Raw genomic sequence first — 27,092 nt, 5'->3', positions numbered from 1 at the left:
CGTGGATGGAGTGTGTGAATGACGATATGAGAGAGAAAGGAGTGAGTGTTGAGATAACGACTGATAGAAGAGAAAAGAAGAGGAAAATAAGCTGTACCGACCCCGCCTAGTGGGATAAGGTGGAGAAAAAAGAAAAGACAGGTATACTTATTCGTATCTATCAGACCACCTAAACAGGTAAATCTGATGATAATAATTTCTTTATTGCAGCTTAAAGAGCTCAAATTCACTGTTCCAATTCTATACTTCATACTAATTCCTTTCTTGAGATAGACGACAGCACTGCTATTGTAAGGTCCATATCATATTCCATAAACACAGAGTGGGGGGAATTCAGCCATCTATATCCGCTTCTACATAAATCATGTTTCCATTCCTAAAGTACTTTCGATAAGATATAAATTCGAATAGATAAAAAAATCTATAAATTCGAGAAAACAGTACGAAATTGAATAAAACGAGACCGAATCCCGGGAACAATATTCTTTTGAGACTTTTCTTACGCAAATTGAATTGATCTCCGGGTGTTTTTTGAACGTAGTGCGAGGAACGTTGATGCTAGGATTTATTACCCAGATTCGAAGCATGAATTTAAATCTTATAATCTTATAACGTAGTGTTGATATTTAAGATGTAAAGGGAAATAAACGAACTATAACATCAATGAACTTACTATTCTAATGTTAACGGACAATATAGTAGCACTTAATAAGAGTTTTGGTTAGTTGCAGATTTGAGTTGAATTGCAAACGTGAGATTAGAGTCAAGTTGTGTTTAACTGTTGTCTTTTTTTCTTGATCTGATGCTAAGTACCAGAGCTCATATACATCAGAACATTAACTATATTGTCCGCTATGAGACATGCGGTCGATGTTTCTGTTGCTTTATGCTTAGTGACAGAAATCAACGTACACGTCCTACTTATCTGTGTAAGTAGAGTAAAAATAATTTATCATTTTTTAAAGTTTATTTTTCAACCCCATATTCCATCGAAACTATCGTGTGTATGCATAAATAATTTACAATTATATTAATGCACGTAATATTGTAAAGAATAAAACAATGATTTTACTCATAACATAACATGACTTTAAATTATTATACATAAATACTTTTACTTTATATTTTACAGAAATACAGATAGTAACACGGTTATTGGCAACATTTAAGCATACATGTAACAGATAAAATAAAATGCATCTATAAAATCAACTGATGTAATGATTCACGGAGTAGGTTAGCATTAAGCAGTAACTAACACTTTTCAATTAAAAAAAGGGCGTATAAATCTTTTGTTGGAAAGCGAAAATAAATAAACATGTAGTTACTAAAAAATTCAAGCATTTCTAATGGGTTTTTTATTGCCCTTGTAGGCAATATATGGCTCACCTGGTAGTGTGTGGCTTTTATCATAATTATATAGACATCAGCAATGCTTGGGACACAGCTAAGCCGTTACCTACTAATAAATTTCGACAACATGAAATTTTCGACAACAGCTCCGAGTACTGGCAGATATCTCTCGATTTTATTGCGAATTTACTGATGGTAGGACCTCTTGTGAGTCCGCGCGGGTAGGTACCACCGCCCTGCCTATTTCTGCCGTGAAGCCCTAATGCGTTTCGGTTTGAAGGGTGAGGCAGCCGTTGTAACTATACTGAGATCTTAGAACTTATATCTCAAGGTGGGTGGCGCATTTACGTTGCAGATGTCCATGGGCTCCAGTAACCACTTAACACCAGGTAGGCGTGAGCTCGTTCACTCATCTAAGCAATAAAAAGAAATAAAAAAAAGAATATACTTGTACCTACTTGTATTAATTATAAATTGCTACAAATGGCTTCTGATCGAGCCCGACGTTAATTGACGCGCCATGAAACACCCTCTGTGTTTATATTACGATGTTATAATATTATAAAACGCTTTTTCGACTTATTGCATTTTTTTGTAATATCAACAAATTCAATATTTCCTCGACCTCAAAATTACTATTCATTATTCTCTCTTAGTGAGGCCTTTGTCGAGAGACAAGCTGTTTTTAAAACCACACCGAACGCCGAACGGAATAATTGATATTGATTTTAAGTTGCACTTAAATTTAATTTATTATTAAGTAATGTATTAAGTTAGTAATTAGTAAGTAAAACAGCAATAAAGGCTTATTATTATTATTATTATTATTCTCTCTTAGTGACTATTAGGTGTATTTGTCTGCTTTAATTAATATATGAGTTACCTTCACCGACCCTATTGTCAACCCCACCTGCACGCGCCGGATGACGGCGGCGACCAGTACGTTGCCGTGGTGCTCCCTGCTAGAAAACCAACGGGGCAATGGCGACCGAGCAATGGCGGTATAACCATACACACCCGTCAGGGCAACCTGTACGGAAGAGGCGTCAGAAACCTTGGGGATCAGATACCCCCTAAAATGCTGGTGCAGAAGGCAACGGGAAACCACTGCACTTATTTCCCACGAGAGTCATGAGCAGGTTGTATCCGACTGATGCATGACCACGACCACTCTGTCAAGAGTGTACGAATAGGAAGAAAGAAGAATTATTATATATTTTATGGGCATGATTAAAACACCTTTTTGAGTTTGATATCGCGTTTAATGCTGTCGATAAAACTGGTCGTGAACACGAAAATTATAGTTCCCGAAAACTTGAAATTAATAATAAAACATTAAATGCGAGATCAAAACGTGAGAGTGAAAAAGATGAAAATGAAAAGGCTTCTAAAACAATAAGCATAATTTTTCTATTAATATGTATGAATTATGTTTTTCTCTATATATTACAACAACCAAATAAAACAATAATTACGCTCTTTTTTAGGGACATGCTTCTCAATAACCGAATTACTAGATTCTGTTTCTTAATTAACACATCTCAAGATATATTTTCTCTTCATTTTCTTATACATTTTCATGTTGTTGCTTTGTAATAAGCTCATTAGTGTATTGTTACGTACTTGTGTTACGCTGTCTCTCACGGATCTCTCAGAATTATCTTTCCTAATTTTTGTTTTTATTTACTATGTTGGACATGATATTTAATGAGACACATTACTTATTCAGTTCACTTCTTTACAGTAAATACATTTAGTATTTGATACGTTACTGTACTTAAATATATGATTTAAAATGCAAAGTTGTAATTAATGTAATTAATAATAGTATTTTACGACTTCAATTTCATTCAAATACGCAAAAATATATTATAATGTTGCGAGTTTTTATTAGCTCAACGTGAGGAACTCATAACTTTTGTGTTTACAGTTCACTTCGATACTTATAAGTTAAATTACCAAACCCCACAAATTGATTGAAATCTTTTGTCAATTTCTTACCTTATGGACATCTTACTGATAAAATTGTAAATTAATGCAAAAAAGAAAAAATCACGAATTTAAAGTCAATCAAAACATTATAAATGTTTGTCTAGTTAATCTTTAAATTCGTACTTCCCCAAGCTTTCAGTTCTGTAGGTTTTACACTAATACTAACGTGTTGTTAAACTGTAAATCTAAATTATATGCAAAGGGTTGACCTCCTTTATGAGGCCGCTTTCATCGGATAGGGTTTAAGTGAGATCAATTAATATTATATTAAATCATACAATGCTAGTAACACTAAAAACATAAGACAAATAAGTAATTTAAGCTATATATAAGTATATTTTTAATGTGATGCGATAGCTATCTGTGGTACGGATCAAAGAAAAAATGGCTGACAATAGTTTGGTTCTAACTCTGCTATTGCTGATGTCAATTTAGACCTTTTTTTATTGCTTTAATGGGTGGACGAGCTCACGGCCCACCTAGTGTTAAGTGGCTACTGGAGCCCATAAAAATCTACAACGTTAATGCGCCACCCACCTTGAGATATAAGTTCTAAGGTCTCAGTATAGTTACGAAGGCTGCCCCACCCTTCAAGCCGAAACGCATTACTGCTTCACGGCAGAAATAGGCCGGGTGGTGGTACCTACCCGTGCGGACTCAGATGAGGTCCTACCACCAGCTACTGAAATTTGGTTAGGGCACAACCTATAGGTAGTCGATCCTCCTCCTTGCGTCGTTTTCCTCAGTGCTGAGGGTCGTAACCTTTACGGAGCACTATGTTTGAAGCAAGGAGTAGGTACTATGTTTGTTTGTTTGGACTATGTCCCTCCATTCCTTCCTGTCCTCTGCACAGTAGATAGCGACATCGATGCTGGAGTCCAACGTCATCTTAATTTGATCGTACCAGCTCATCGGACTACGCTGGAGAAGATCAAGGCTCTTTCCTTCCACTTTGCCGCTGATGAGTAGTTTTTCAAGATTGTCACTATTTTTCCTCGCAACGTTAAGTTAGGCGATAAAAGCCAAAAAAAACCTAGCTAGCACTTCACACCAGTGAGAAGCGTGATCGTATGAATTCTACGTTTCACGCTCGCTGACTTTTTCGCCGAGTTTTTCCAAAAATATTCATGTTATCTGGTTGAATTTTATTTCACCAATTGGTTTGAAATGCTGCATTTGTTTGGCTTTGAAGGCAGCACGATTTATTGTTAAAATCCGCCGAACGAAAAATGGCTTTCACCTGTAACAATTATAGCTGTAAATAAGGACTCAAATTGAATATCTTACCGGATTCTGAGCGTGTTTGTCCGGCTAATACTCTAAAGTTACGATGTACGACTTCAGATATCTCAAGATACTCCGAAAGGAACAATCTGTAGAAGTATCGAGGTTGATATGTTCTTATTTTGGTCTCCATCTAATTCCATATTGTAACTGGTTAACAAGATGTCAGTATGTATCCGTATAATAATAACGCAAAAAAATTATTTCTTCATTGTGACATCTGTAGAATACATAATTAAAATTTACTAAAAAAAAAACTACCGCAAAGTTTAGAAAATCAAAACAATCGTGTCATTCGATAACCATTTACCGGTTAAGCTACGGACGACTGTGTAGTAAAATACCGCCTAATTACTGCACGTTTAAATTTCGAATGAAACGTCTCTTTAGATGTGCAAATAACGAATCTATACAATTATAAATCAAATCCGATTCCTACTAACAATCAGGTTTCGATTCACTCTTGCGTCAAAGTGAATCGGCAACCAATTTACATAGTTAAGTGCTGCAATTCTGACACATCAAACACTCTATGTTCGAGTCAGGATAAACCACACTCTCGGCTAACTAATTTTGCTGTAATTACAACACTTGGACGCACCGGGATCGCGCTCAACTGGAAAGCTAGAAAATCGAGACTGAGCCCATACAAATACATTTACAATTTGCTAAAATCTGAATGAAACTTCAAGTATTTTCTCGAGTACTCACGATTGCGAGATTGCATTTAGCGTCGGAAATAGGTAGATATATTTGTGGACAAACTGAAGTAAGCATGTTAAATACATATTATAGTTTTTAAGCTATTTCATAGCTTTTACCGCGGGCTTTGAGCGCGGCGACCGAATTAAGAAATTCCGTAACGAAAATAAAACCTAACACCATCCACTCCGCCTACCATGTAGCTGGTGTTGAACAAATTCACACGTTGTGCTTGTGTAGTGTTTGTGAATAAGCGGCGACGTGACGTCGCACTGCATGCGCATCATGAAAAGTCTGCCCGTCTCTCTCTCACGCGGATTAGCTTATGAGTGTGAAGGGAACAGATAATGTTTTGCTTTTGTTAATGTTTATAAATATAGCGTGGTCTTATTTTATTATTGTTTTAATATTAAATTATGCATAATTATAATTGCATAAGTTGATAAAAAATGCTATGCAATAGCTTTACCGCGGCAGTTCCCGAGTTTTTATTTATTTATTTATTGTTAAGATGGAGTGGGAGCTCAGGCCACCTGGTGTTAATCAATCACCCCCCATAAACATTAACAAAGATAAGTACCGCTACCTAACATGAGACATGAATTCTGAGGCTGGCTGCCCCACCCTTGAAACCGGCAAGGTATTACTGCTTAGTGGCAGAAACAAGTAGGGCAGTAGTACCACCCCGTAAGGGGTCGCAAGACGCTCAACCACCAGTGAACTGTTAATAAAAAAAATTGTCAGAATGTCTGTGTGCTAATTTGTAGTAAAATTTGATACGAAAATATATATTTTCGAGTACGAATATCACACGTCGAAGTTTCATTGGATTTGAAATTGGAGTTAATTTAAAATACGCTTCGCATTTCTACTGAATTTCAGAAAACACTATCATAGTTTTAATAGGTACGTAATTTTATTATATTGTAGCTATTATTACATTATTTTGATCTTGTGTCAAGTACATTCGCTTAATATTGTAAATTTTAATGAAGATTAATATTCAACATCATACAAATACTAATTAATATTAGTCTAGTTATGTTATAATTGACTCTAGTATCAAAGATGCGAAATGAAGATGAGAGAATTTCTAGAAACCATGTCTCTAAAGGGTTGTGATAATACGAGTATCAAACCCTCCATCAGATGTTTATTGTTCAAACAAAATTTGTGGAAAGTACTACTGATCGCATGTCTATACAGCTATTACAAAAAGAACACAAAAAAAGCAAGGAAAGGGGTCGGTTAGTGGCTTCTCACTTAGTGGATATCTCTTTGTCACTCCTATTCTACAAGTCGAGAAGACAGAAGGGTTACCTCAGCTTTTCTCGTACTAATACTTCCTTCTTGATTATTAGTTTTCAATCGCCTAATAAGAAAGTTGTCAAGGATGTTACGTGACGCGGTTGGAAAAGGGCTTGAATTTCGAAGCTGTTTTCAGACCACTACCAATTTTTCAATAAGAACTCTAGTCTTAAAGCGAGCGGTGACACTCACGTTGTGGGCTCCACCAAATACCGAATGGTCCCCTTTTTTTAAATACTATTATCCATTCATCACAGAACATTCAAACGATATTTATTCCAAACTCAAAATTAGAATCACGAAGCTATTCAAATTGATCCTAAGCTGAAACAGTAATGCAGCCGCTCAAATTTGCAGTTAATATAATATTGAAAACCCGTCAATTTTGTGCTGAAACCGTATGCCGGCTTCTTCGCGTATGAATATGAGTGGTGGCATTTGGACAAAGAGAAAACATAATTGCTTTACCCGGCGAAGGAAATCGAGTTACCACGACGTGCTCGGAATTTTCCCGAGGAAAATCCGACCTAGATGGCAATGGGACTTGTTGGACAAGTATTTGCGATTTCTCATTAGAACACATTTAAGTATGTAGTATGTACTATTATCTTTGATTTTCCGCGGATGAAATTTTTATTTTACAGTTTGTAATCGAGTTTATTATACTCATAAATGCAGCTGCTCGGTGGGTCGCTTCACGGCAAGTTTTTAGGTTACCAACTTCAACAAAGGTTATTATAGTATTTGATCGCATAAATACGCCATCTTTCTTTACTACATATAAACTACTAAAACTTGGCTTCACTTCGCTGTGACTGTTTCCGTCTAGTTTCCGTCTAGTGTGTCTATAATATTATTTAATATGTATTAATTACATATGTACTACAATGTAAAATATATTACCATATCCAGTAACAGCTTACTCCAATTCATACACAGTAACACGGGCTTTACTTCTGAGCTCTAGATCTAATTGGACTAATAGGATGACAAGGATTGTTTAATGCTACATATCTACGAAAAGAAGAAATGCGAATTTAAATCGTGAACGAATTAAATGTTAATTCGTTCTTTTTAATATATATTTTTATATTCGATAATTATTTAACTTTCGAACTGTTTCAACGGCATCTCGCTTTATTTATCGAAGCAGCAAAAACGTTTCAATCGACAGTTGATGTTGGAAGTTTACATTCAGCAACATTTAGTTTATCGAGGGCGCGGAGTTGGCTGTGTAACTTTGAATGTACAGAAAATGTTTCTCGTCGCCACAAATTGATTTGTTGCTTTTATCGATATTTTAGTTGATACTTTTGCTGCTGTTAATCAAACTTTGTTTTCTGAACGACTGATAAAGTTTAAGCACTTCTAGGGTATTCCAAAACTTAATGATGTAAAATAAATATATTTCATGATTGAAATCAGCGTTAGTCATAATACCATTAAAATAGTATAAGACTTCCGAGGTGTAGGTACTTCTGAAAGATTTGTTTGTTTGTATTGAATAGGTTCCGAAACTACTGAACCGGTTTGAAAAATTATTTCACTGTTTGGAAGCTACACTATTACCGAGTGACATAGGCTATAATCTTTTTTGAAAAAAATTAGGGAGCCTTACTAAAACTCCAATAATGTAACCCAAGGTGTAAAAAAATTATCTAAAATATCTGCGAAAACTATTGATGATAAAATAAAATAATGTACTACGACTTTGTAGAACACATTATTATTTACAAAAAGTGTCGCGACAGCATATGTCTAACTACAATAGTTGTGCCGCAATAAGTGTTATTTTATTTAAAAAAATATCAAGTCAAATATCGTTGAAATTTTTGTTAAAGACCCGAGCGGAGACGGAGCGGGCGACTAGTTTTAAATATGTACGTGTAGATACGATAACACGGCCTATATATGACTCGATGCAATTATGCTTCCCAGTTCGAAGGATAGAGCAACAGTGATTCAGTATTTATTTGGAATTTCGACCTCATGGCTCAAGGTGGACTTTACCAATTCTTTTTATGAGCCCCGGTAAGCACTTAACACTGGATGAGTAGCTCGTCCAATCACCTAAAGCTAAAAAAAAAGTATCATAGCCTCGATCGGCTACATATTTATTTCCTTATCTTGGATCTACTTGTTCATAAAAGTACTATCGATGTACAGCTTATAGTCTAGTCAACAAGTGCCTTTTTGGTCAACTTTTTTCAGCAGTCTCAGAAAATTATGTTTGAGGTTGTCATTCGATACGAAATGGCATCTAGATGATTTTTGAATAAAAAAATGAAGTTCCGCATGCAAAAATTGCAAAAGTTATTAATAATTAACTAAAAAGGATTAAACAAAAAGCTAAACAGACGATACAATAACAACATACTTATTACCGCTATTTTTGTTGGAACGAAGTTCCTTATCGCGCGTTGTGAAAGGGGGCTAGACGGAAAAAATTCTTACGAAAAGTTGTCACGACAATTTTTAGATCCGTCATTCTGACCAATCAACGTGTAGGCGCTTATCGCGTGACATTGCTCGTATCCGATTGGTCCGCGTAATGAGTACAGTTTCTCGAGATAGCGTTTCAACAATAGTAATTTAGTTCATAGTATTATTTTTTTCTTCTTTATAATGCCGTAATTTATTATTATAACTTAAAAAAAAATTACAATTTCTTCACTAATTAATCGAAAGGAACTTCGTTCCATCCGGGTGTCCTTTGACACCTCTGAAGTTTTTTTTGGAAATAATTGATCAAATTATCCACCTCACAGTAATAATAGATTTTATTTCAACAAAACGATAAAAAACTTACCATAACCGAACTGCACTTCGATAATCACAGATCCATTCTTTACAATTACAGTCAAAGCGTGGAAGCATTAATCTCAATTTGTGACCGCAAACGGCCCGCGAGTGCCACGTACATTTCTCTTAGTTTTCCTACACGGGGAAACCCGCATTGCAACGTGCCTCATTATTATTGCATTACCAATGCAACGAGCACAATCGAGTATTTAACCATTAGAGAATACTCGCAGTCCGTTCATTAGGTGATCCAACGTATTCATTGGCAACTGGGAATGTGTTGCGCCTCACGTGCATGAATGAACGTTTTGTTGTACAGATAAATTCAGAATGTTAACGCACAACAAATATTGTATTTTATTTTACAAAGCTATTCGAGTGACTATGACTCGTTTGTAACTATACTTGAGACCTTAGAACTTATATCTCAAGGTGGGTGGCGCATTTACGGCGTAGATGTCTATGGGCTCCAGTAACCACTTAACTCCAGGTGGGCTGTGAGCTCGTCCACCCATCTAGCAATAATAAAAATAAAAACACTACACACAGTGTAGATAGAGCGTGTGCAAAATTAGATACGGCAGTTTCGTCGTATATTTACTTAGATTTGGTCCTATAGCATTTTTCTAAGGAGCACTGGAGTAGTGTCGACGCGGCTATGACTCTGCAGACGAGAACAGCTCGTGCTATTCATAACGTGCACTCGGGGGAACCCTATGAAATGGATTCAAGGAAATTAAATTTATAACCTCGTAAGAGTAAATAATGGAGCGTAAAAAGATTACCTACTTACCCCAGAATTTCCGAGACGCAGAAAGTAAATACCAGGAACAAACATAGGCTGGTTGATGCTTTTTGGTGGCTGGAATATATGAAATGAGTTTTTTTTATGGCTGTCCGTATGTATAAGAAAATAAAAATAAAAAATATTATTTTGTTATTATTACATTTTAATAATACAAGTATTTCAGAAATGTAACATTTTATTAATTAACAATATTAAAATAAGGACAAGGCCGCTGAATTTTTTTCACCGTTCGGGACTATGGCTATATTTGGTAATGCACTTAAGTCGTTGGTTTATACCTACTCGTATTTAATATGTTTAATATTTCAAAATTCAACAAAACATCCATTATATTTTTGTTAAAAATCTAATTTAAAAATATTCCAACGTAGTCCGCGGCCTATCTATTCCTCAATCATTGCCGATGGCCTTAGACGGCGATAACCACTCGACGACAGCTTACTAAATAAATAAAATTTCTATCACTAATAGTTTTACGGATCAAAATTGGATTTGAAACTAAACTTAAATAGACCTCGCTTTAATACAAACTAGAGGTCCCGCAGTAGTCGAAATTCGACTATAATTAATTGGAATTGTAAGTTTGTACACTATTATGATTGTATTTTATGCTTCTATAATCACAAATTTCGCCAAGACTACACTATAAAAAATATTAACAAAGACAAACAATATTTAATCTATTCTCAATTTGACAACAGACGTCAAGAACAAAGTTTGACAATAAATAGTATGCATGCGTGTGTGCGTCAAATACATGGTGTGTAGTGTGTGTAATGTTTTCTTTATTGATTTAATGTATCTTTTATGCATTATTTAAAAAAAAAATTAGCATTGTGCACTTCTTCTCTATATTCTCTATAAGTGTGGACAATTTCATACTCCTCCGTCCGCGCAATTTTCGTAAAAAGGGATACAAAGTTTTTGCTTCACGTATTAAAATATAGATAAAGTTAAATTGGATTCCATTCCATTTGTAAGTATCAATACCACTAACAGCGGTCAGGCCTTTTAATTATGTAAATGAACTATATCAAACTATATTTGAATTTATTGAAATACCTCTACCGTTGAACAACAACCACAACGTAAACAAGTCAAAGGCCAGTTGCCTACTAAAATAGCACTCAAAGTGTAGTTCGCAACTGTTCACTTTAATTTTGCACCGAGAGCAGTGCAAGCGTGGTTACTAAACTTGGCGAACGGAACTGTTTCAGTTGTGAAATTTGATATTAAACACAGTGGGATAGGAGTAATGTTTTTTTTTTAAACTTTTATTTATTTGCTGAGGACTCTCAGAACGTATATCTCAAGGTGGTTGGCACATTTACGTTGTAGATGTCTATGGGCTCTAATAACCACTTAATATCAAGTGGGATGTGAGCTCATCCACCAATCTAAGCAATAAAAAAAAACGTGTGGCACTCGGGAACTGCCGCGGTAATTGCATAGCATTTTTTATCAACTTAGGCAATTATAATTAGACAATGATAATTTAATAATAAAACAATAATAAAACAAGACCACGCTATATTAAACATTAATAAAAGCAAAACCTTAACTGTCCCCTTCAGACTCATAAGCTAGACCGCGCGAGAGAGAGACGGGCAGACTTTTCCTGATGCGCATGCAGTGTGACGTCACGCCACGCGTTTATTCACAAATACTACACAAGCGCAACGTGTAAATGTGTTGAACGCGAGCTACATGGTAGGCGGAGTGAGAGGTGTAAGGTTTTTTTCGTTACGGAATTTCATGAATTCGGTCGCCGCGCTCAAGGCCCGCGATAAAAGCTATGCAATAACTTAAAAAAAACCTAATTTTTTTAAAGTGCTACTTGCTAAGGTGGTCAAAAGCTCTCCTTGACCATTAGCTCTCACTTCCAAATTAAAGAAAGTCATCTGCGGATAAATCGTTTAAAATTATTTTCAGATAATCCGGACGATTTATTTTCGACAAAACAAAGTTAGACGATAAAACTTCCAATAGGTACCCGTACGCTTCTTGAAATCGATAGACCGTAAGCTCTCAAAGTTCCGTAAACTACCGAAATACTCGTCTAAACTCAGTTCTGGGCGCTTAATAAGTGTAAATTCACAATCGCGTTGTGAAAACGTATTTCATTTACCGTGTAATTCTGGTTACGGATTATTAATAGCGTTATGTACCGTGAACATCCTTGAAACACCATTTTAATCGTACATAAAAGGGGTTTAAAGTTTCGGAGTTAAGCTAAATACTTTCATAATTAACTTTAGCTTCTCTATATATGTATAATATGCGGCACAGTTGTGGCATATTTTACGAATAATTGCTAGTTATTTGTTACAGTCCATGAATCAACCATAGCAAGTTTGCCTTTTAGTCTAGGTGAAAACCGTGAATTATTGTTTGTTTATTACAAAATCTATAGAATGATGACATCGTCTTTGTCGCTCACTCATCCACGATCTCCATCTCCAACGAGGACGATCACCAAGTGCGCAATATATCTCTAACGAACCGGATTCTCAAATCGATTTACTGGTGGTAGGACCTCTTGTGAGTCCGCGCGGGTAGGTACCACCACCCTGCCTATTTCTGCAGTGAAGCAGTGATGCGTTTCGGTTTGAAGGGTGAGGCTGCCGTTGTAACTAGACTTGAGACCTTAGAACTTATATCTCAAGGTGGGTGGCGCATTTACGTTGTAGATATCTATGGGCTCCAGTAACCACTTAACACCAGGTGGGCTGTCAGCTCGTCCACCCATCAAAGGAATTTTAAAAAAAAACGAGCATGAAACTTTAGAGATTACTTTTAAAAAAATACCTCATGTTAAAGCAGTTTCATTATAATTAACACCAAATTGGATGCAACAAAAAGTCGTACTTTGCCTTGACCTTCATAAAAGTTTATATTGACCCTAAGTACATCGACCGCTAAGTTCAGCAAGCCTCCAAACGATGTTCCTCAATATTTCAAACATACCCTACATATGCGTGTTGTCAACGGAAACGTTTTTACGTATTTCATCGGATATTTGAAAACACCGGAAGACCATCGGAAACATTATTGGTTGGTATTAAATTGAAGTTATGAAGGGTCGTGCTCATTCCAAATAGCCTGTTTATTTTGCGACGAGAATTTTGTTAAGTAAAGTAATGTTATTGGTGACTTTTTATGTTTTTGTTATAGTTAAATAAACTATAGGTCCCGCAGTAGTCGAAATTCAACTATAATTAATTGGAATTGTAAGTTTGTATACTATTATGATTGTATTTTATAAAAATTTCGCCACTATAAATTTTTTTAGCAAAGACAAACAATATTTAATCTATTCTCAATTTGACAACAGACGTCAAGAACAAAAGTTTGACAATAAATAGTATGCATGCGTGTGTGCGTCAAATACATGGTATGTAGTGTGTGTAATGTTTTCTTTATTAATTTAATGTATCTTTTATGCATTATTTTTTTTAAAAATAAGCATTGTGCACTTCTTCTCTATATTCTCTATAAGTGTGGAAAATTTCTTACTCGTCCGTCCGCGCAATTTTAGTAAAGAGGGATACAAAGTTTTAGCTTCACGTATTAATATATAGATGATTATCATGATAAAATTTGTAATTACCAAAATACGTAAAGTTTATGAATCGAAACATTTATTCTTTAAAATGTTAAATTAACTTCAGAAGCTATGGTCGAGAGCAATTAAAATAATATCAAAGTTTTTGTATAAGGATTCAGTAGTAGACTACATAGCAATATCTATACTTTAGGTACGATGGAGCTGGGTCTCTCATATACATATAAGAAAACTAAATTTGTCCTGACTCTCTACTAATTAATGCCGCTTATGAACTTCGAGGACTGTGAGATCTTTTCTAACTTTAATGAGCCAGTAGTCTATTGACCGTACGACCAGACATTAAGTCAATATTGTATTTAAAAGAATTCTTGACTAATGAAAATTAATGAATATTTATTTTGATTTTATGTATATTAGAGACCAAACTACCTCGTATCTAAAGTATAGATATAATTAGTAGGTAGACTGTATCATTACACAAAAACTTTGATATTATTCTAATTTTCTCTCGACCATAACTTCTGAAGTTAATTTAACATTTTAAAGAACAAATGTTTTACTTTCAAAAACTTTACAATTTCAAGATTCTTAGAACTTTAACATAACAAAGATTCACAGGGGCCAAATTCTCCGGGCGGCGGCGAAAAGTTTCCAAAGTGGAATGACACAAGTTCCCTTTAGATACAAGTGTTTGTAGTTGCCTAAACTCGGCAGACAAGTGACAATCGCTTCTTGAAAAAACTTTTTTCTACCATTTATTTTAGTTATCAAATTTTTGAATTGTATTTTAGATACAATGAAAACAAATAAAATTATAAATTTCAAATGCTTTTTTTATTTATTGCCTTTGTAGGCAGACGATCATACGGTCCAACTGATGGTAAGTGGTTACCGTCGTTCAAGGACGTCAGCAATGCCAGGGGCACCGCCGAGCAGCTAGCCTACCGTACATTACTTGCTAGGTTTTTTAATGTATTATTTATTGCTTAGATGGGTGGACGAGTTCACAGCCCACCTGGTGTTAAGTGGTTACTGGAGCCCATAGACATCTATAACGTAAATGCGTCTCCCACCTTGAGATATAAGTTCTAAGGTCTCAAGTATAGTTACAACGGCTGCCCCACCCTTCAAACCGAAACGCATTACTGCTTCACTCACGGCAGAAATAGGCAAGGTGGTGGTACCTACCCGTGCGGACTCACAAGAGATCCTACCACCAGGAAAATGCACTAGTATGCTGAATGACCAGCAATATCACATAGCTCATCGAAATATGAGCAATAGGACATATTTCAGAAGAGAGCCTTCTGTTCACAATATCCCTTAATGAACCAGGAAATATTTCCGCAAAATACAGAGCTACGAAAACCAGATGTTGTAAAGGAACCGTAAAATGACGAAGCGGTTGTTGCGAACGCTCCTGTGCTTTAATTAACCACTAAAAAGACATTTCAAGATGGCCTTCTCCACCGTTATTATGAACACAAACTTTTACACCGCTTAATACGCATTTTGTGATAGTCGTATCAGTTTATTGAAATAATGAACTTTTTTTTTTATTGCTTAAAAGGATGGTCTGGCTCACAGCCCACCTAGTGTTAAGTGGTTACTGGTGCCCATGGACATCTACAACGTAAATGCGCTACCCACCTTGAGATATAAGTTCTAAGATCTCAGTATAGTTACAACGGCTGCCCCACCCTTCAAACCGAAACGCATTACTGCTTCAGGGCAGAAATAAGCAGGGCGGTGGTACCTACTCGCGCGTACTCAAATTTTTTATTTTTGAATAGTGTAACTCTATGTTTTTTTTTTTTTAAATACTCCTTTACTTACAAAATACTCTTATTTCTAGTCTTTATCTCCGCCAGGTGCGGTTAGAAGTCGAACTTTTTTAATATATCAATAAACTTTTATATCACATCTTTTATCGCAACAGGTGCAGATAGTGAGTGAGCTTGAATAACACTTTTGAAAACTGTTTTTAATCTCAAATCGTAATTATTATGGACTTAAAAAAAAGTTTCCATATATACAGCTTACATCATAAAAACTTACGTAAAACGTTTTTCATGATTAGTATTTTAACCGACTTCAAAAAAGTCAAAGTTATTAATTCGACTGTATTATTTATCTGTTACCTTCGAACTTTTTTTCGAGGTGAACCGATATTTTGATATTTTTGGTACATATTTTGAAAGTGCTTCTCAAGTCGTCCCATTTAAATTATATCAAGATGTAGAACCAGTAGTTTGAGTTTTGCTTAATGATTCTGATTAAATTAACTCAAGTACATTAATGATGAACTGATTTTATATTGCTGAAGATTTTTTATTTTTGTAATTTTGTAAATAATGTTGTACTGTATAACCTGGTAACACTGGTCAGAGCAGCATGAAGATGTTCGTTTTATGATTTGATTTGACTTAAACTTTGGTTTTTCTTTTGAGCCTGGAGGTTGAGTTTCCATTATCACGTGTTGAGACTGTGAGGTGGAATGGGAAGCGAAACGCTGACATCTTCTAATGCCCATGCTCTGCATGCAACAGAACTCAAAAAGGGCTTGAGAGACAAAGAGCGCGAGCTCATGCCAACAGATATGCTTGGCCCCTTCGGTCAGAAGGGGTTCCAGCACACTTAGACCATACATTTCGGGAACCAGTAATGTAAATTAAGAAGTCTTTAGATTAGCTAATCTGGCTTAATTAAGTTGAAAATAATGTCGCACTATAATAATATAATATGTTAAATGAAATTAAGTTATCTAATATATACGCTATTATCATAGGTAAATTCTCCAAACCGAAATGTCATATATAATTCAAAGAGACCAGATTAGAATTGATCACATACAACACGCGTACGAGTACCTTGCAACTTTAGCTCAGTGACGTAATGACGCAACCCTCCTGCCACAGGTACATAATGTTAATCCAGGTACAAATGACCTCCCTCTCCCGGGGTATGTTCCGGGCGCGGCCCAGATGCTCCGTGCGAGAATGCAGGGGGGTCGTTTATTGGTTCCCTTAAACCACCTCGGTGACCCCCGATTCAACAGAGGGACTCCCCCTAAATCGCGCGCTATTTAGGATTTTTTGTGGAGATTTGAGCCACGACTCAAAAAAATACACTCCACAGTATCAGCACAGCTCCCCGTTTAATATTTTCACATCAAGGCAGGCCTTTTGCGGTCCATGCTACGCCTTTTCATAACCGCATCTGACTAGTTAATTAGGCTATTGTGCAGCTCGCCCGTATAATAGGAGTGTTTAATGAATGTGCGGTTACGTGTTCAACGAACGCTGAGGTTGGAATGCTTTTATTTCAGGAATTCGAATTGGAAGTTCATGACTTATTATTTTTGTTTTTCTTGGCTTAGTTATAATAATAAAAAAATATTTATTTTTCAATTTCAGTTATTTACATGATCTTAAGACTAATAGTCTGTTAGAGTGTGAATTTGAAGAAATAAGTATGTATTTTACACTCTTTTGCTTCAGCTACGCCTTCAATTTCCCTTTGATCTGTCCGAAGTAGCCGTATTACCTATTTTTCTATCCGTAATACCCTAATTATTATCTTAAGAAATTATATTAAAGACGTTGCAAGTTGCGTACAATCAAAATTATGAGTCGTGATATGGTCAGTAGCAATCACATGTCAATAAACTACGCAAACCACTTATTATTAGATGATATCTCAACAGACCTACCCCTTTTAACGTAATTAAATAAGAATTAAACTAAATAACACGCAGAAGACAGATATTACAGTATTATTTACACATAAAATTCTTGCATCTTTCAAAGGCTTTAAGAAGTGAAATTAATTCAATTTTAACATTACCAGTGGACCACCTGTGTTGTTGTACTGAAACAAGCAACAATAGCCTCGAAAACAAAACAAAAAACCGTTCAAAAGAGAACAATGAAACATAAAAAACAACTTTGTCCCGGAAATACGTTCCTTTAATAATAAATCAAGGTGAGTTGTAAATCTCCGGGAGGCCCCCGCTCAAGAGGCTAGACAAAAACTTACATTTAACACCTCGACGGAACCACGGGCCGGCGTCATTAAATTTCATATTACAAGTTTAAATTGGTCTTTCGCTGTTAGTGAAATGTTGGCAACTATTAAACTGTTAATATGTATTTACGCCGTGAACACTACAGTTTGCAAAAGGTTCGGGTTACATTAGAATAATATTATTATAAAACACGGGCGTACACCCAGTTCAACTGTCTGTAAAAGTTAAAAATAGATGCACTTGTTGAAATAACTCGCATGCTAGCTACCTGACATTAAAACTTTAAAAAAAACCTCTAAAATACCAACAACAACTGCGAGTATTTTTTTCCCTTAGATGGGTGGACGAGCTCACAGCCCACCTGGTGTTAAGTGGTTACTGGAGCCCATAGACATCTACAACGTAAATGTGTCACCCACCTTGAGACATAAGTTCTAAGGTCTCAGGTATAGTTACGACGGCTGCCCCACCCTTCAAACCGAAACGCATTACTGCTTCACGGCAGAAATAAGCAGGGTGGTGGTACCTACCCGCGCGGACTCTCAAGAGGTCCTACCACCGGTAACTGCAAGTATACCATATATACATATCTTTAAACGTCTAATACCACGTTTTGCTTTTATCTCAAATAAGAATTCAATATGGTGCCCTGTAAGAAGAAAGTATTTTATTTTACTTGATTTTACTGTGGACATATAATACGAAACTTCTACTACCACTACTGTACTAACCTGTAAAAACAAAGATACGACATATCTATACTAATCTATACTATAGTATTATAAAGAGGAAAGATTTCTTTGTTTGTTTGTATTGAATAGGCTCCGAAACTACTGAACCGATTTGAAAAATTATTTCACTCTTTGGAAGCTACACTATTCCCGAGTGACATAGGCTATAAACTTTTTTGAAAAAAATTAGGGATCCTTACTATAACTCCAATAATGTAACCCAAAGTGTAAAGAAATTACCTAAAATATTCTTTACATCGCGTGCTCTGCGAAAACTATTGATGATAGAATAAAATAATGTACTACGACTTATCGTTAAAACTTTTGTTAAAGACCCGAGCGTAGCCGGAGCGGGCCGCTAGTAAAGTAGTAGGTAATTTGGTTCTCTCTTGGTCTCTCTCTTAGATGGAGCGACGAACTGCGCAGGGCAGCTGGCAGTAACTGGATGCGTAGAACCGAAGATCGGGTTCAGTGGCGAGCTTTGGGGGAGGCCTATGTCCAGCAGTGGACTGCCGCAGGCTGATGATGAATTTGGTTCACAATTCTAAACACTAATACTGCATCGCTGCTTTATTGACTGACATTCTATATTAATGCATGCTGTTTTTTCTTTTCTTTCAATAAATCAAAATATAGAATGTCCAATTTCTTTACATTTATAAAAAATCTCAACTCGTTCAGACAAATGATGCGAGAACGCATATTATTTGATTGAGCGAACGAAGTCACAAGCACTCATTTTTACACCTTACATCTTCGATGAGAAGAGCAATAAAATAAATATTATTATAGCCCTCCCAAATGTAATCCAACTTCCTGATGATAAAACAACAACTGATGATAAACAGGTTTTGTGTTTTCTTGCGTAGTAACTAGACATACAGAATACTACTTGTGTGATACGATGTATTGATCGAGCATCAAACCAATCAATCAATCAAATGTTGAGTTTTTGTAGAGTTGAGAGTTAAGTTTTTGTTTTAATGTTCTTGTTTAAGTAACTATGCCAAAAATTAAATTACTCAATGAATAAAAATATAGAACTTACTTTGAACTAAATAGCGTGTAATAACGTGCGCACTTCGCTCTACATTTGCGAATAGTCTGCAATTGCCAACTGCTTACGGACGAGTCGTTTGCTCGAAATCGTAGCACATTCATTTCGCTGTTCCAATCCTACCAAAAAGTGTGGTAACACTCTAACACTAATTTTTTTTGACATCACCATTCAATCGGGTCCCTAGTAAGGCCCTAAAGCTCCCTCAGGTCCCTAGTAAATCCCTAAAGCTGGCACTACTTCCATGTGGTAAATTTATATAGGCTTTAACAAAACGGATTATAAATATTATTATCGTGAAAGCAAAAAGATAATGAGAACACACGATTAAAAGATAATAAAATGTGAGCCCAGATAAAACGTCCGTCGAAAGTCAAAGCAAACAAAAAATGCTTTTATCAAGTTTTGAATTACAATTTATGGTATATCAACTTTTGCATTAAACACATGTGTAAGTTTAGAGTTCTAAATCGTATATCATATTAAACGTTGCATTTTATATTTTATTTTATTGTTCGAAAATTGGATTTCAGAACTGATTTGTAAATAAACTTAACCAAAAATTAACTGGTTCAAAAATAAAGTTTAATCTATAAATTTAATTTGCAAAAAGGATTAATGCAATTTTTCGTTTAACGCATGTAAGTGAATATAATATGTAACTTTGAATCTATAAACTTTGAAACGATAAAGTTCGTACTCTCATTACTACTCATTCCAGAACTTTTTATCTAATATACCGAAATGGATAGCTTTTAGCGACTCTAGAAACAAATACGGTATTTCACCAAATCACAAATTGAGAAATCATTTTAAAAAATCTGTTTCAATTTTAATACCCATCTAACAAAATCTGTGAACGTACAATATTTATTTATTTCACAGTAATTCTCTGAGTAGCGTAAATGGGTTTTTTTTCATAATTTCGTTACGGTATTATGTTAGTTTAAAAATTTTCCCTTATAATTTCTTTTGCACTATCATGACGCATTCAAAATGATTCTGTATTAAATCATTTAACTATGGATCCCTGAAACTAGTTAAGATTGAGTTAAATATCGAAATTACCCTTTTAAATTACTAGAGTTTGAAAGACTTTAGTTATACTCCATTGAATAGCTTTTTGCGAAACTTTCCTTTTAATTAAAACTAGAAAGTTCGACGTTATTAAAAATAGCGCATAATTTAAAAGTTTCATTTATATCTAAAAAAGTTTTTAAATCATTTTCTTCGTAAATTAATACATAATTTTGCTGCATTGCATCTACAAGCATAATATGTAATTACCAAGGTAATAATAATATAACTAGAACTGTTTTGAAATAATTTCCCAGTTTTAGATTAGACACCTTTGTGTCGAACTAGGTAAAGAGTAGCCTCAGCGCAAACGTATACAGTAAAAGCCACTTTAGATATAATTTAGGTAGTAACCAGTCAGGTAGTACCAAATGTATCATTTACAATTTGTTCTTGCATTTTCCTAAAAATCACACTTCACATTTCGATAACACATGTCCCTTTAAACAAGGCCTATGGAAAACAGTAACCTATTCTTCTGTAGGCGAATGTGTGTGAATAAGGTGTTTATAGTATTTCGAAATCACAAATAGCATGATTTTAAAGTAAATTATTCATAACATAGTAATTTACACGGCTACCCAAAAAAGAACGGTAATAATTTCAGGGTTCATGTACGTGAGTTTATTTATTCCTTTCATATACTTTTAAATGCCTGAACATATTTGCATACGTAGGGTATCGGTAGAATCCTTATATCACGTTAATTGATGAAACAGGCTAGCCTTGTATTTGTTTACTTAATATATATTTAAATTGTTCTTTATCGGAACCAATTAGTGTCAAGTTATCGGAATCAATAAATATCATAACCTCAAGGCAACGATTCACATTCTGACACTAGGCCAAAGTATGAATTCTACTGACTTGCAACTATTAGAACTATGTAAATATATTTTTTACTGGTGGTAGGACCTCTTGTGAGTCCACGCGGGTAGGTACCACCGCCCTGTCTATTTCTGCCGTGAAGCAGTAATGCGTTTCGGTCTGAAGGGTAGGGCAGCCGTTATAACTATACTGAGATAATAGAACTTATATCTCAAGGTGGGTGGCGCATTTACGTTGTAGATGTCTATGGGCTCCAGTAACCACTTAACACTAGGTGGGCTGTGAGCTCGTCCAACCACCAAAACAACAAAACAAAAAAAAATAACTGATTACAAATATAATTTTTTTAATTCACTATATAAGGAATTTCTCAATTGTGTAGAAATGTAAATGAAGAAAGCCATTTTAAATAAAATACACGTATATTTTTAGACTGAAAACCTGTGAACAAGAAATTAATTTCCGCTTAATCTTTCGTCGAAAATTTCTTGAATCATTAATCAAATCTCGTTGTTAACTTTGAAGGATATAAAACAAAATAACCCCCGGTGGGCTGTAGCTCCGTAGACGGTCTACGGCGTAGCACGTAATCGTCGGATCGATACCTCGTCGTGCTCCATCTCTAAAATTATCCGAAAGCGTCTGTAACTTAATGTTGCATGCGCCAATATGGCAGCTTCAGTGTTGAAAACATTGCAAAACTGGTTTACCGAATATGTATTACAATAACTTTGTTGTATTATTTTTTGCTTTAAAATCAAAACTCAATACTCATAGAACTTAATTTTTAAAAGTATTCATTCTTTGAATAGTATTTTTTTTATTGTCCTAGTAGGCAGACGAGCGTACGGTCCACCTGATGGTGAATGGTTACCGTCGTCCATGGCCTTCAGCAATGCCAGGGACATAACCAAGCCGATGCCTTTTTTTATTGCTTAGATTGGTGGACGAGCTCACAGCCCACCTGGTCTTAAGTGGTTACTAAATCCCATAGACATATACAACGTAAATGCGCCACCAACCTTGAGATATGAGTTCTAAGAGCTCAGTATAGTGACAACGGCTGCCCCACCCTTCCGGCAGAAATAGGCAGGGAGGTGGTACTTACCCGTGGAGACTCACAAGAGGTCCTAACACCAGTGATACCGAAATAAAATTGAGCACCGGCTTGGGAATCGGCGAAGAATACCCAAGTAAGCCTTGTATGTGTTCTGCACGTACAGAGTAGCCACGTGACAGTGTCAAGCTCCCCGACCCAGACTAGTTCTGACCCGGCAAGCTATTCCGGAAGTATGAAATATTTTCCTGCAAACAAAAACGAGTCAGTACCTACTGCCATCACGCCTATTTTTTCCGCGAAAATATACCTAATAATAGAACTGAGACCTCAATCTCAACCTCGACTCAACTCGACAACAGCTAGTAACATCCAACATGTAATCTAACTAACTAAATTCCTATTGCACTAAATTTAATTACTAAATGTTGTAAGTTGCTTAGATATCAAAACTAAAACCACTTTTGAGAGTTTATTATCGCTATAATTATTTTTGACACAGTCGTTCCATTTAAATTAGTGTATCTATGATTGTAAATTAAGATCGCGAAACCCATTAGCAGCGCAAATAAAAAAAATCAATATTATAGCAAAAAGTACTTTTAGCAACAAAAAAATCGAATCTGGAAAGCCACGCGAAATACACTAGATACTTCTGTTACTAATTTTACATATAATATTATTTTATATGTAATGTTCACTAAAAAATGTACCTAAAAAAGGGCGAATATTTTTTTTTAAATCTACATAGGTCTAAAAATCTAAGACAACAGGGTTGAGTACTAAACTATTTTCTTCAATTTTCCTGAGTCGCATTTTATTCATCTCACAGACGTGCACTGCTGGACATAGGCCTTCTACAAACATACGAGTATTTTGTACATAGTGTACATAAAAATGTGGATATCTGTACATAATACGTACATTCATGCAAATTTTTGTGAGTCTTATATATAATGAAAATTGCTTTTACGGCTTAACCTCGCGTTTCTTATCTTCATTTTATTTAAACGATATCTTAGCGATATACATATTTATCATTTCGATCAATTACGTTTAGATATATGAGAAATATATTAAAAACAAGCGGCCCGCTCCGGCTCCGCTCGGGTCTTTAACACAAATTTCAACGATATTTGACATTGTTTTATTTTTTTAAATAAAAGAAAAATTATTGCGGCATAACTGTAACAGTTAGATATATGCTGTCGCGACTCTTTTTGTAATTAATAGTGTGTTCTACAAAGTAGTAGTACGTTATTTAATTCTATCATCAATAGTTTTCGCAGGGCACGCGATGTAAAGAATATTTTAGGTATTTTTTTTACACCTTGGGTTACATTATAGGAGTCTTAGTAAGGATACCTAATTTAAAAAAAAAAATAGTCTATGTCACTCGAAAATAATGTAGCTTCCAAACAGTGAAAGAATTTTTCAAATCGGTTCAGTAGTTTCGGAGCCTATTCAATACAAACAAACAAACAAATCTTTCCTCTTTATAATATTAGTATAGATATAGATATAATGTATTTTTCGGTAATCATTATCATCAAGACAACTAACATAATTGTTAATTGACTAACTAAGATAATTGTAATAATTACGTTGCACGAAACTTCTAATCTTCACTATAAACTGTACTTAATAATATATAAATTCCACTGATTATATATTTCGTGTTCGCAAACATAATCGTTTCAACCAAACTTATATTACAACGCCAAAGATCTTGTTGTCCGTTATTAATAAGGTAAATCTGTTATGTAAAACAAAATTTATCGTGTTCACTCGAGGTGGTTGATTGCATGCTTTATTTGGTTATTTTTTGTATTATATTACGTTTTTGGACTGAAAACTTTTTAAGTTAAGTTGTGATTTGAAACTTGATAGAACGTAAAGGACTCGAAAAGCAATGGTTGTTTACTTATTTACTACACGCGTCTGCTGTTCTCCATGAGACAAAATAAATAAATAAAACATGTGTTTAATATAGACGGTAGAAGTGAAATCTTCAAAAGTACTCGTCTGAGGACTTTTTGGCGGGAACGAGAGGAGTGAAGTTGTGTGATTTGTTTTATTTTGTCTATTTAGTGTTTCTTCAGGTTTAAATGCGTAATAAGAGTAGTTTATTAACTGTTTAGTATCTGTGAAAGTACTCAAATGTGGGAAAATCAAACAAAACCGCTGAACGTAACTTCTCGGGATCCTCCAAAAAGTCCACTGAAAAAGTCTCAGTAAATGACCACCATTTTACTGAGATTATATTTCATACCATATCATCTCATCTCATTTCATTTTACTTCATTTCATGCCATGTTTCATATTAATGAACTTCATTTCATTTCACTTTATATTATCATTTTTCGTAAAAAAATATAAATATGTATTAAAATAAGACTTGACCTAAAGGTCTTACTTACCAGGTCACAAAACCCCTTAAAATAAAGTACTCGTTTGATTGTTTCGCGGGCTAAATTCTATAAGTCTGCATGTTTATACCTTTTTAGTGTCGCTCTTTGGTTTCATTCGTCTTCAAATCACGTTATTAAAGTAGTTCACTTCAATATATTTCGCAGAGGCTATTAAAGCAGTTGACTTAACCGCAGTCGCGATTAAGACATCAGGTAGGAATCTGTTACACATGAACAACATCGTTGGTAAATTTACATGATGAACAAAAAAATAACACATGTTTTCGTTAGGTAATATTCTACTGCTATTATATTAGATAACAATTAAAAAAATGAAATAATAAATATTCATAAAAGACACTTACTACTTACTTTTTCTGCGGCAAAACAGTCATGGCATTCCATTTAAAGGCTGTGATAGCCCTTAAAAACTACATGTGAAATTTTCACACAAGTCTTTTTGTTTATTGCTTAGATGGGCGGACGAACTCACAGCCCACCTGGTGTTAAGTGGTTACTGGAGCCCATAGACATCTACAACGTAAATGCACCACTCACCTTGAGATATAAGTTCTAAGGTCTCAAGTATAGTTACAACGGCTGCCCCATCCTTCAAACCGAAACGCTTTACTGCTTCACGGCAGAAATAAGCGGGGCGGTGGTACCTACCCGCGCGGACTCACAAGAGGTCCTACCACCAGTAAGTCTTAAGACGCAGGCAGTATTCATGTTGTGATGTATGCATATGATCTCCGATTACCGTTTGTTGTCTGTAATACATTTATGAATTGGCATCGGTGTAACTCCCAGGGTCACTCCCCTTACAAACAAAGCATTTTTTATTTTCGTTTCGTGCGGCTAGGTCCTTGAGGCACGTTTAAATCTCGTACTTACACTTCACTTTATGTTAATTTACTTTCGTAACAAACCTGCTCGATAGTGGACAACTTTGTATGCAAACTACATGTTTGTGTTTTCGATATTACTTAACGCTTCTGCTACATTATAAAATCGCGGCGCGATCTTATTTAGTTTCACAGACGTCTATACTCTCGAACCTGCGGGAGTTTTTAATAATAACAATACTAATATGAGTAGTGATGTGGTCGAGTCTTAACAGATTTGGAATCAGTAACAGCTTGTAACCAAATGTAAGAAGACATAGTAAAACCTGCGTATAATTTAATAGGAACTAATAGATGACCTGTATCGCTTAAATACGATAGAGATTATTTTATTTCAGATATCAATTTTGACGAGTACCATCTAGGAAATGAACTTTTCTCTTCATAGCGGTTCCACAAAACTATTTTTTTTAAAGCAAGGCTTAAAAGTTATTCTGTGCGATAAACAGTGGCTTGGCTGCGCTTCTGACATGCTGATGCCCATAAGCGACGGTGATCATTCACCATCATACGCTCGTCTTCGAATACAATAAAACAACTTCCGCTTGTTACTTTAGGCATTTTTCGTGTCACGGCCTTCACCTTATTTTTATTGTTGCGCCATTAAATTGAACTCAAAGAGAACTTCCTTGCTCTAATAAATCAAATGAAGACTCTAGTTGTTAATACTAGTAATACAGCTACGAACATATTATAGTATTTTGCAGAAAAAAACGCATTTGATGTTGGTAGCGACATTGAAATCACTTTGGGATCTCTGAGACAATTCACAGAAAAACGTAATCTGCTATCTTTGTTGATATGGATTTGATTTTTATACACGACTAGTTGACCCGGCAGACTTCGTAGTGCCTCAATCGATAAATAAAAGACAAAAGGAATCCATCCGATGGGGGACACATCAAAGGAAAAACAAAATTGTTATTTTTATTTAATTCCGAGCATTTTCACATTTATTTACCTTTTAAACCTACTCTGGACTTCCACAAATCATTCAAGACCAAAATTAGCCAAATCGGTCCAGCCGTTCTCGAGTTTTAGCGAGACTAACGAACAGCAATTCATTTTTATATATATATAGATAGATATCACCATTTTTTGTACAATTACACAATCGTAGATTAAAATATCCGTAGATCAGATTATTCGTACGTTTTACGTTATAAAGTCATTTGAGTTCAC

The 27,092-nt window shown here is 35.2% G+C and overlaps 1 protein-coding gene across 1 annotated transcript in view; it reads left to right on the top strand.

Annotated features, from left to right (window-relative positions):
• Positions 1–27,092, top strand: part of LOC114249235 (uncharacterized) — a 146,676-nt gene that overhangs the window by 97,428 nt on the left and 22,156 nt on the right. The gene's annotated exons all lie outside the window — the stretch shown is intronic.

This window comes from Bombyx mandarina, chromosome 10, assembly GCF_030267445.1.
Source record: "Bombyx mandarina strain Sakado chromosome 10, ASM3026744v2".
Lineage (NCBI taxonomy): Eukaryota > Metazoa > Arthropoda > Insecta > Lepidoptera > Bombycidae > Bombyx > Bombyx mandarina.
Note: the sequence above shows the minus strand (reverse complement) of the source record. Positions and strands in the feature narration are given on the sequence as shown.